This window comes from Ambystoma mexicanum, unplaced genomic scaffold (assembly GCF_040938575.1).
Source record: "Ambystoma mexicanum isolate Mex_15411 unplaced genomic scaffold, UKY_AmexF1_1 Mex_scaf34, whole genome shotgun sequence".
Lineage (NCBI taxonomy): Eukaryota > Metazoa > Chordata > Amphibia > Caudata > Ambystomatidae > Ambystoma > Ambystoma mexicanum.
In genome coordinates, this window is record NW_027182449.1 from 763,156 (window position 1) to 773,981 (window position 10,826).

The following is a 10,826-nucleotide window of genomic DNA, read 5'->3' on the forward strand; positions in this document are numbered from 1 at the left end:
TGGGTCGGCTTTGCTCCTTTCTTCGAACGTCGTGGTCGAGATGGTGGGCGGCATGGCATTTGACGATAGGTACAAGACATATTCAGTGGCTTCATGTGCCAAAGTGTCATCTTTGTCGGGCAGAGGATGTCTGGACAAGTAGTCCGCTGGGTTTGCGTCTCCTCCTGTTTTATGGATGATGGTGTAATCGTATTCCTGTAGTCTTATCCCCCATCGCTCTATGCGGGGTGGCATCTTCGTCCTGGGGTTCCCAAAGATGGATAGGAGGGCTTGGTGGTCTGTCACTAGGGTAAATTTCCGGCCAATGATGAAGTGGTGGTATTTTTCGCACGCCCATACCGCGGCCAGGCTTTCTCTCTCTGCTTGAGAGTAGGCCTTTTCCGTGTGTGACAGGGCTCGGCTGGCGTAGGCGACTATTGCGTGGTGGCTGTTGTCTGCGGAGTCATTTTGTGCTAGGATGGCTCCCAGCCCCACCGGGCTCGCATCAACTGTGATGATTGTGTGCCAGTTGGGATCGAAATATGCCAGTTGTTTGTTGTTGGTGAGTCCCTCTTTTATCGCTGTGAATGCCTCCTGGCAGGGTGCGTCCCATGTGAATGGTTGGTTCTTCTTCAGGAGGTTGCGGAGCGGGTCAGTCGTTGTGGCGTAGTTTGGAAGGTATCGCGCACAATATCCCGCCATTCCCAATAGCGAGCGTAACTCTGCTGTGTTCGTCGGTGCTCGAAGATCAGTGATGGCCTTTATTTTGTCTGGGTCTGCCGATATGCCGTTGTTGGAGAATGTGTGTCCGAAGAACTTGAGACTTGTTCTGTTAATGACGCACTTGCACTCATTTAGTGTTAGCCCTGCATCTTGTAGAATGGAGCAGATGTTCCTGAGAGCCTTATCATGCTGGTCTTGATCTTTCCCAAATATGAGGATGTCATCACTGTAATTTAATGCATTTGTCTCTGATGCTATGAGACGCCTAATGGTCTCTTGGAATATTTCTGCGGCGGATGAGATGCCGAAGTTTAACCTTTTGTATCGGAACAGGCCGTCATGCGTTGCAAATGTGGTTATGGGCCGTGATTCTGGATCCAGGACGAGTTGATGGTAGCCCTGGTTGAGGTCAAGTTTTGAGAAAAACCTCGCCTGGTTTAACCTGATTAGCATGTCCTCCAATCCTGGTCCTGGGTGCCTTTCTCTCTGGATGGCAGTATTCGGGATGCGCATGTCTACGCATATGCGAAGGCGACCATTGTCCTTGGGGACAATTACTATCGGCGACACCCAGGGTGTTGGCCCTTCCGCTTTCTCTATGATGTCGTTCTGGAGGAGAAGTTGTATTTCCTTCGACACTTGTTCCTGGAGGTGGAAACCTACTTTCCGTGGGTGTTGTGGAACTGGCCTGACGTTTTTGTCTATGTGTAGTTTGATGCATGGCCCTTTTAGCATCCCTACCCCTTCGAATAGTTTGGGGAAGTTGTTCTTGAGTTCTCTTTTTGCCAATGGTCTGTCTATGATTGCCCTGACGGATTCACATGGTAGTGGTAGTCCTTCAATGACCTCTGACTGGTCATAGTGTAGGTCAATCAGGGCAAGTGCGTTAGCTGTCCTGTAACTGAGAAGGCAGCGGCCAATAGCTGGGCTTCTTATCACATGTATCGTGGCGGTTACTGTGATGCCTCTGTGTCGTAGGTCGCATTGAAATTTCCCTTTTGATGTCATGGGTTGGGTCGCTCCCCATTGGAAGATGTGTGTCCTAGACTCCTGGATGGGGTATGTTGAGGCTATTTCACGATAGATGTCTTCATTCATGACGTTGACCGTCGCTCCTGTATCAACAATAAATCTGTTTTGGGTTCTTCCCATCTGAATTGTTACTCTGGGAGCCGCGGTGTCCTCCTCCTCCACGCTGAGAAGGCATACATACTCTCGGTCGTAGCCGTCCTGCAGGTATTGAGGCTGTTCGTTTCCACTTGGTGGATGGTGTGGTGGGGGGTAAGGGTATGGCTCCCTGTCACGTTCCCGGTTGTCTGGTGCTTCCGCTCTGCGGGTGTCTTCGCGTTCCAGTTCCCGCATGAAGTCATCCTGATAGGCATCGTATAATTCGTGGTCTTTCCTGTCTGGTTCAATCTGAAGTCCTTCCAAGGCTCTCACTGTGTTTGGGCGTTGATATGATGGCGCGAGAGGTGCGTTCCTGTCCACATGGTGATGCTGTTCTTTATGTGCGTCCATCGTGCGAGGGGTAGATCGTGGGCGTGCTGATCCTCCTTCCGGTAGTAGTTCTTTGCACATCACTTGGAAGTGGTTCTCCATTCCGCACCTCATGCATCGTTGCCCAATGGCGGGGCACGGTCCTCTGTGTGGATATTCGAATCCGCAGCGATAGCATTGGCGGTCACCCTGTGCTCGTTGTGTCGGGTACCTCTGGTTGGTCCTTGGTTGGGTGTTTGGCTGGCGGGCGTAGGGATGAATTGCGGCTATGGTTTCTCCCTTTTTGGGGTTCTCAATGGCTGCTGCTTGAATGTCCACTCTTTCGTATACCCTGGCTAGGTCTAGTACCTCTTTTAGGGATAGGGGTTTCTTGAGGAGGTGCTTCCGGAACATCGAGGATACACACCCTTCTATGATGCGTAATCTAATGGCTTCTTCGTCATTAAAGTTAGCAAAGTCACATTTTGATATTTTCCTCTGAAGACGTATTACGAACTCCCCTATCGATTCGTGAGGTAGCTGGCCGCATTGGTTGAAAGTGTACCTTTCATAGTCCCGGTTCGGTGAGATGACTAGTTTTTCGTTGATGGCTTGCAGGAGTCTTGCATATGTGGTGCGGTCTTGTGGAGGGATCGTGCGTATAATATTTTTGATTTCTCTCCCTGCGACATTTGCAAATATGCTCAGTATGTTGGGAGGTTCTTGTGTGCCAATGGCACCCACGAAGTCGTCAAATTCCTCCATCCATTCTTCCCATCTCTGTCCCTGGTCATGGTGTGGGTTTAGCGTGAACGGGGCAGGTCTCCTCATTAGGCTTGCATGAGAGGAGGGGGCTCCCGGTGGTGGTGGTGGTGCATTAGGGTCTGCCGCGTCTGCAGATGACATGGCGGTATCTTGGTGTGTAGCGTGGGGTGCTGCGTCGCGGATGCTCTGGGTGCTCTGATCGGCTTTTGCACCGTGGTTCTCTTGAACTGCTGCTGTGTATATTCGCTCACTGGGGCACGTTGTTCACCCTCTGCTGTTTGTGTGCAGAGTGGCGTCCTGGCAATGTCACCTTCGGGTTCTTGCAGAATTTTTGGTGATTTTACCAATGTCACATAGGTGGGAGACTCGGGGTTCCCCTTTGCAAATGTTACCTTTGCAGAATTTTTGGTGTTTTTACCAATGTCACATAGGTGGGAGACACGGGGTTTCCCTTTCAGGTGTCACCTTCGGGTGTCTCTACAGATGTGTCACGTGGGTGGGAGACTCGGGGTTCCCTTTCCGCTACCCTTTTCCGACTCCTTACTTGAGGGTGGATGCCGCGAGCCTGCGGGTCTCCTCTTCCGTGACGTGTGGGCCTCTTCTGGTCCGCGGGCTCCGCTCGTTGTTGGCGTTCGCGGTCCTCTTCTTGTCGAGGTGCGCGGGACGTCTTCTGCTGGGCTCTTCGCTGCTGGGCTCTGCAGTTGGGGCGCACGGGCCTCTCGATCTTCCAGTCGGCTGGGCACTTCAGTCTCGGGCGCACGGGCCCCTCGATCACCTGGTCGGCTGGGCCAGCTGCCGGTGGGCCTCCGCTGCTGGGCTCTTCGCTGCTGGGCTCTGCAGTTGGGGCGCACGGGCCTCTCGATCTTCCGGTCGGCTGGGCGCTTCAGTCTCGGGCGCACGGGCCCTTCAATTGCTTGGTCGGCTGGTTAGCTGGCAGTCCTCCGCTGTCGGGTTCCTTGCCACCGGGCTCTCCAGTCTTGGGCGCACGGTCCTCGCTGGTCGGTTGGTCTGCTGCTGCTCACCACTGCCGGGCTCTCTGGTCCTGATGCTGCAGGGCACACGGGCCCACCTGGTCTGCTGGGCTCACGAGCCCTCCTTAACTGCTGGGCACACGGGCCCTCCCTGAACGCTGCTGGGCTCACAGGCCCTCCTCGCACTGCTGGGCTCACAGGCCCTCCAAACTGCTGCCGGCACGCGACGGGTCGTATCGGCTTCGTCGCCAGTGTTGAACCTCGTTCATACGTTCGTTCTCGGGCCTACAAATGACACGGAGCCGAATTCACTAACAACCAACTTTATTCACCTCTCAACTCTAACTAACTTTTCCTCTCTCTCGCCCCTCCCTTTCCGTCTCCCCTCCCGCTCTTTCTCCTTGGCTGCCCTTAAAGGGGCAGTGTCCTTTTTCCATGTATAACACCTGGAGCGGGAAGTGCTCACGGGGGAGAAGTGCCTACAAGAGGCAGGAAGGGAGGGAAGCCACATCATGCCTCTCCATAGCCAGGCCTCTGGATGATGGGGCAGAAGCGGCCGTCACCCTAAGCTTCCTAGAAGTCCCAGCTGGGCCCCATGCTACCTAATATCTCGCCTGATCGAGCCTGGTCGAGCACTGGTCGAGCCTTCAGCCAAGGGACACAGGAGCCAAGGGGTCTGGCCTCGAGCCTTCAGCCGAGGGACCCAGGAGCCCAGGGTCTGGCCTCAGTGCTTCCCAAGTCGGCCTTCAGCTGAAGCCTGCCTGGGCTGGGAGCCTCAGCTGCTGTTCCTGGGTGTGCTTCTTTCCTGCATGTGAAGGCCACCAGCGGCGAAGGTTGCCCTCCGCCTTCTAAGGAGTCGAGGAGACCGCAGCAGGAAAATTGTGTGTGTGTTTATTTCTTCTTTTTTTAGAGGTGCTTTCTATTTTTGCAAGGAACTGACGCCTGGATGAGTGCTAGTGTGGCTTGAGGTAAATTCACGGGCAGCTTCTTTGCAAACTTTTGCCAAACCAACTTGGGGCAGCAGTGGGGTAGAGAGTCAGCCTTCTGCTGATGCCTGCCTAGGCGTGGCTGGGCTGGGGGCCTCAGCTGCTGTTACTGGGCCTGCTTCTTTCCTGGACTTGTAGGCCACCAGCCGGAGAAAGTAAGGGCCTCAACCAACATCGCCCTCTGCCTTCCAAAGAGTCGAGGAGTCCCCAGCAGGAAAATTGTGTGTGTGTTTATTTCTTCTTTTTTAGAGATGCTTTCTATTTTTGTAAGGAAACGACGCCTGGGTGAGTGCTAGTGTGGCGTGAGCTAAATTTACAGGCATCTTCTTTGCAAACTTTTGCCAAACCAACTTGGAGCAGCAGTGGGGTAGAGAGTCAGCCTTCTGCTGATGCCTGCCTGGGCTGGGCTGGTCTGGGGGCCTCAGCTGCTGTTACTGGGCCTGCTTCTTTCCTGGACTTGTAGGCCACCAGCCCGAGAAGGTAAGGGCCTCAACCAACATCGCCCTCTGCCTTCCAAAGAGTCGAGGTGTCCCCAGCAGGAAAATTGTGTGTGTGTATTTCTTCTTTTTTTAGAGATGCTTTCTATTTTTGTAAGGAACCGACGCCTGGGTGAGTGCTAGTGTGGCTTGAGGTAAATTTACGGGCAGCTTCTTTGCAAACTTTTGCCAAACCAACTTGGGGCAGCACTGGGGTAGAGAGTCAGCCTTCCGCTGATGCCTGCCTAGGCGTGGCTGGGCTGGGGGCCTCAGTTGCTGTTACTGGGCCTGCTTCTTTCCTGGACTTGTAGGCCGCCAGCCTGAGAAGGTAAGGCCTCAACCAACATCGCCCTCTGCCTTCCAAAGAGTCGAGGAGACCGCAGCAGGAAAATTGTGTGTGTGTTTATTTCTTCTTTTTTTAGAGGTGCTTTCTATTTTTGTAAGGAACTGACGCCTGGGTGAGTGCTAGTGTGGCGTGAGTTAAATTTACAGGCATCTTCTTTGCAAACTTTTGCCAAACCAACTTGGGGCAGCAGTGGGGTAGAGAGTCAGCCTTCTGCTGATGCCTGCCTAGGCGTGGCTGGGCTGGGGGCCTCAGCTGCTGTTACTGGGCCTGCTTCTTTCCTGGACTTGTAGGCCACCAGCCGGAGAAAGTAAGGGCCTCAACCAACATCGCCCTCTGCCTTCCAAAGAGTCGAGGAGTCCCCAGCAGGAAAATTGTGTGTGTGTTTATTTCTTCTTTTTTAGAGATGCTTTCTATTTTTGTAAGGAACCGACGCCTGGGTGAGTGCTAGTGTGGCTTGAGGTAAATTTACGGGCAGCTTCTTTGCAAACTTTTGCCAAAACAACTTGGGGCAGCACTGGGGTAGAGAGTCAGCCTTCCGCTGATGCCTGCCTAGGCGTGGCTGGGCTGGGGGCCTCAGTTGCTGTTACTGGGCCTGCTTCTTTCCTGGACTTGTAGGCCGCCAGCCTGAGAAGGTAAGGCCTCAACCAACATCGCCCTCTGCCTTCCAAAGAGTCGAGGAGACCGCAGCAGGAAAATTGTGTGTGTGTTTATTTCTTCTTTTTTTAGAGGTGCTTTCTATTTTTGTAAGGAACTGACGCCTGGGTGAGTGCTAGTGTGGCTTGAGGTAAATTCACGGGCAGCTTCTTTGCAAACTTTTGCCAAACCAACTTGGGGCAGCAGTGGGGTAGAGAGTCAGCCTTAAGCTGATGCCTGCCTGGGCTGGGCTGGGGGCCTCAGCTGCTGTTACTGGGCCTGCTTCTTTCCTGGACTTGTAGGCCACCAGCCCGAGATGGTAAGGGCCTCAACCAACATCACCCTCTGCCTTCCAAAGCGTCGAGGAGCCCCCAGCAGGAAAATTGTGTGTGTGTTTATTTCCATCTTTCTTTCCGAGTTTTTTTTTAAAGTTTTGTAAGGAACGGATGCTTGGGTGAGTGAGTGCAAGTGTGGCTTGGCCTGAATTTACAGACACTTTCTTTGCAAACATGAGTAGGCAAGTGGGTATTTCAAAAGTGGGTGCATGGAGCTGCTCGTTGCTTTTCCAAGCTGGCAGCTGTGGCTCCTGAGCTTGAGGCAAAAAGAAGGGCAGAAGCACACTGCAGAGGACAGCGTTCAGCCTTGCAAGAGGGCAGTGGACGTCGGAGGAGCCGACACAGCACAAGAGGCTCGGAATCGGCGCACTCTTCGCCTACGGCCATACCACCCTGAATGCGCCCGATCTCGTCCGATCTCGGAAGCTAAGCAGGGTCGGGCCTGGTTAGTACTTGGATGGGAGACCGCCTGGGAATACCAGGTGCTGTAGGCATTTTGCTACTCTGTGCCCGATAGGCGGCGTTCGTCTTCTCCGTCTTGAACTACATTTTTCCTCCATTCCGCTTTTAATTTTAACAAACACGGCGCGTGAAAAAGGCACAGGGGCAGACAGCAGCCCTCGCTCCAATGCAGAGCCCCGTCAGAGGCGGACACGTTGTCGCCAAACTAACTTGGAGCAGCAGCAGCAGCAGCAGGAGACTGAAGCCAGGGCAGCAGCTTGCCGCCTCGGGTGGGTGGATGCAGCCAGAAAGGGCCACTCGTGTCCCTGGCAAAGCACCTCCAGCGTCTCCCCGTTTTCTCTCCAGTGGACGCGCAAGGCCCCCTACAGCTAGGGGAGGCAAGTGGATGGGCCTCATCTGCATATGTGGGCTCTAGAGGAAGAGTGCACCCTGGGAGACAAGGGGACACCTGGAGCGGGAAGTGCTCACGGGGGAGAAGTGCCTACAAGAGGCAGGAAGGGAGGGAGGCCACATCATGCCTCTCCATAGCCAGGCCTCTGGATGATGGGGCAGAAGCGGCCGTCACCCTAAGCTTCCTAGAAGTCCCAGCTGGGCCCCATGCTACCTAATATCTCGCCTGATCGAGCCTGGTCGAGCCTTCAGCCAAGGGACACAGGAGCCAAGGGGTCTGGCCTCGAGCCTTCAGCCGAGGGACCCAGGAGCCCAGGGTCTGGCCTCAGTGCTTCCCAAGTCGGCCTTCAGCTGAAGCCTGCCTGGGCTGGGAGCCTCAGCTGCTGTTCCTGGGTGTGCTTCTTTCCTGCATGTGAAGGCCACCAGCGGCGAAGGTTGCCCTCCGCCTTCTAAGGAGTCGAGGAGACCGCAGCAGGAAAATTGTGTGTGTGTTTATTTCTTCTTTTTTTAGAGGTGCTTTCTATTTTTGCAAGGAACTGACGCCTGGATGAGTGCTAGTGTGGCTTGAGGTAAATTCACGGGCAGCTTCTTTGCAAACTTTTGCCAAACCAACTTGGGGCAGCAGTGGGGTAGAGAGTCAGCCTTCCGCTGATGCCTGCCTAGGCGTGGCTGGGCTGGGGGCCTCAGCTGCTGTTACTGGGCCTGCTTCTTTCCTGGACTTGTAGGCCACCAGCCGGAGAAAGTAAGGGCCTCAACCAACATCGCCCTCTGCCTTCCAAAGAGTCGAGGAGTCCCCAGCAGGAAAATTGTGTGTGTGTTTATTTCTTCTTTTTTAGAGATGCTTTCTATTTTTGTAAGGAAACGACGCCTGGGTGAGTGCTAGTGTGGCGTGAGCTAAATTTACAGGCATCTTCTTTGCAAACTTTTGCCAAACCAACTTGGAGCAGCAGTGGGGTAGAGAGTCAGCCTTCTGCTGATGCCTGCCTGGGCTGGGCTGGTCTGGGGGCCTCAGCTGCTGTTACTGGGCCTGCTTCTTTCCTGGACTTGTAGGCCACCAGCCCGAGAAGGTAAGGGCCTCAACCAACATCGCCCTCTGCCTTCCAAAGAGTCGAGGTGTCCCCAGCAGGAAAATTGTGTGTGTGTATTTCTTCTTTTTTTAGAGATGCTTTCTATTTTTGTAAGGAACCGACGCCTGGGTGAGTGCTAGTGTGGCTTGAGGTAAATTTACGGGCAGCTTCTTTGCAAACTTTTGCCAAACCAACTTGGGGCAGCACTGGGGTAGAGAGTCAGCCTTCCGCTGATGCCTGCCTAGGCGTGGCTGGGCTGGGGGCCTCAGTTGCTGTTACTGGGCCTGCTTCTTTCCTGGACTTGTAGGCCGCCAGCCTGAGAAGGTAAGGCCTCAACCAACATCGCCCTCTGCCTTCCAAAGAGTCGAGGAGACCGCAGCAGGAAAATTGTGTGTGTGTTTATTTCTTCTTTTTTTAGAGGTGCTTTCTATTTTTGTAAGGAACTGACGCCTGGGTGAGTGCTAGTGTGGCGTGAGTTAAATTTACAGGCATCTTCTTTGCAAACTTTTGCCAAACCAACTTGGGGCAGCAGTGGGGTAGAGAGTCATCCTTCTGCTGATGCCTGCCTAGGCGTGGCTGGGCTGGGGGCCTCAGCTGCTGTTACTGGGCCTGCTTCTTTCCTGGACTTGTAGGCCACCAGCCGGAGAAAGTAAGGGCCTCAACCAACATCGCCCTCTGCCTTCCAAAGAGTCGAGGAGTCCCCAGCAGGAAAATTGTGTGTGTGTTTATTTCTTCTTTTTTAGAGATGCTTTCTATTTTTGTAAGGAACCGACGCCTGGGTGAGTGCTAGTGTGGCTTGAGGTAAATTTACGGGCAGCTTCTTTGCAAACTTTTGCCAAAACAACTTGGGGCAGCACTGGGGTAGAGAGTCAGCCTTCCGCTGATGCCTGCCTAGGCGTGGCTGGGCTGGGGGCCTCAGTTGCTGTTACTGGGCCTGCTTCTTTCCTGGACTTGTAGGCCGCCAGCCTGAGAAGGTAAGGCCTCAACCAACATCGCCCTCTGCCTTCCAAAGAGTCGAGGAGACAGCAGCAGGAAAATTGTGTGTGTGTTTATTTCTTCTTTTTTTAGAGGTGCTTTCTATTTTTGTAAGGAACTGACGCCTGGGTGAGTGCTAGTGTGGCTTGAGGTAAATTCACGGGCAGCTTCTTTGCAAACTTTTGCCAAACCAACTTGGGGCAGCAGTGGGGTAGAGAGTCAGCCTTAAGCTGATGCCTGCCTGGGCTGGGCTGGGCTGGGGGCCTCAGCTGCTGTTACTGGGCCTGCTTCTTTCCTGGACTTGTAGGTCACCAGCCCGATATGGTAAGGGCCTCAACCAACATCACCCTCTGCCTTCCAAAGCGTCGAGGAGCCCCCAGCAGGAAAATTGTGTGTGTGTTTATTTCCATCTTTCTTTCCGAGTTTTTTTTTAAAGTTTTGTAAGGAACGGATGCTTGGGTGAGTGAGTGCAAGTGTGGCTTGGCCTGAATTTACAGACACTTTCTTTGCAAACATGAGTAGGCAAGTGGGTATTTCAAAAGTGGGTGCATGGAGCTGCTCGTTGCTTTTCCAAGCTGGCAGCTGTGGCTCCTGAGCTTGAGGCAAAAAGAAGGGCAGAAGCACACTGCAGAGGACAGCGTTCAGCCTTGCAAGAGGGCAGTGGACGTCGGAGGAGCCGACACAGCACAAGAGGCTCGGAATCGGCGCACTCTTCGCCTACGGCCATACCACCCTGAATGCGCCCGATCTCGTCCGATCTCGGAAGCTAAGCAGGGTCGGGCCTGGTTAGTACTTGGATGGGAGACCGCCTGGGAATACCAGGTGCTGTAGGCATTTTGCTACTCTGTGCCCGATAGGCGGCGTTCGTCTTCTCCGTCTTGAACTACATTTTTCCTCCATTCCGCTTTTAATTTTAACAAACACGGCGCGTGAAAAAGGCACAGGGGCAGACAGCAGCCCTCGCTCCAATGCAGAGCCCCGTCAGAGGCGGACACGTTGTCGCCAAACTAACTTGGAGCAGCAGCAGCAGCAGCAGGAGACTGAAGCCAGGGCAGCAGCTTGCCGCCTCGGGTGGGTGGATGCAGCCAGAAAGGGCCACTCGTGTCCCTGGCAAAGCACCTCCAGCGTCTCCCCGTTTTCTCTCCAGTGGACGCGCAAGGCCCCCTACAGCTAGGGGAGGCAAGTGGATGGGCCTCATCTGCATATGTGGGCTCTAGAGGAAGAGTGCACCCTGGGAGACAA

The 10,826-nt window shown here is 54.0% G+C and overlaps 2 non-coding genes across 2 annotated transcripts; both read left to right on the forward strand.

Moving 5' to 3' along the window:
• Positions 1-7,065: 7,065 nt before the first annotated feature.
• On the forward strand, positions 7,066-7,184 carry LOC138558686 (5S ribosomal RNA). The gene has a single exon (XR_011298806.1). It is a non-coding gene; the product is annotated as a 5S ribosomal RNA (ribosomal RNA).
• Positions 7,185-10,299: 3,115 nt separating this feature from the next.
• On the forward strand, positions 10,300-10,418 carry LOC138558687 (5S ribosomal RNA). Its single transcript, XR_011298807.1, has one exon. It is a non-coding gene; the product is annotated as a 5S ribosomal RNA (ribosomal RNA).
• Positions 10,419-10,826: the final 408 nt, after the last annotated feature.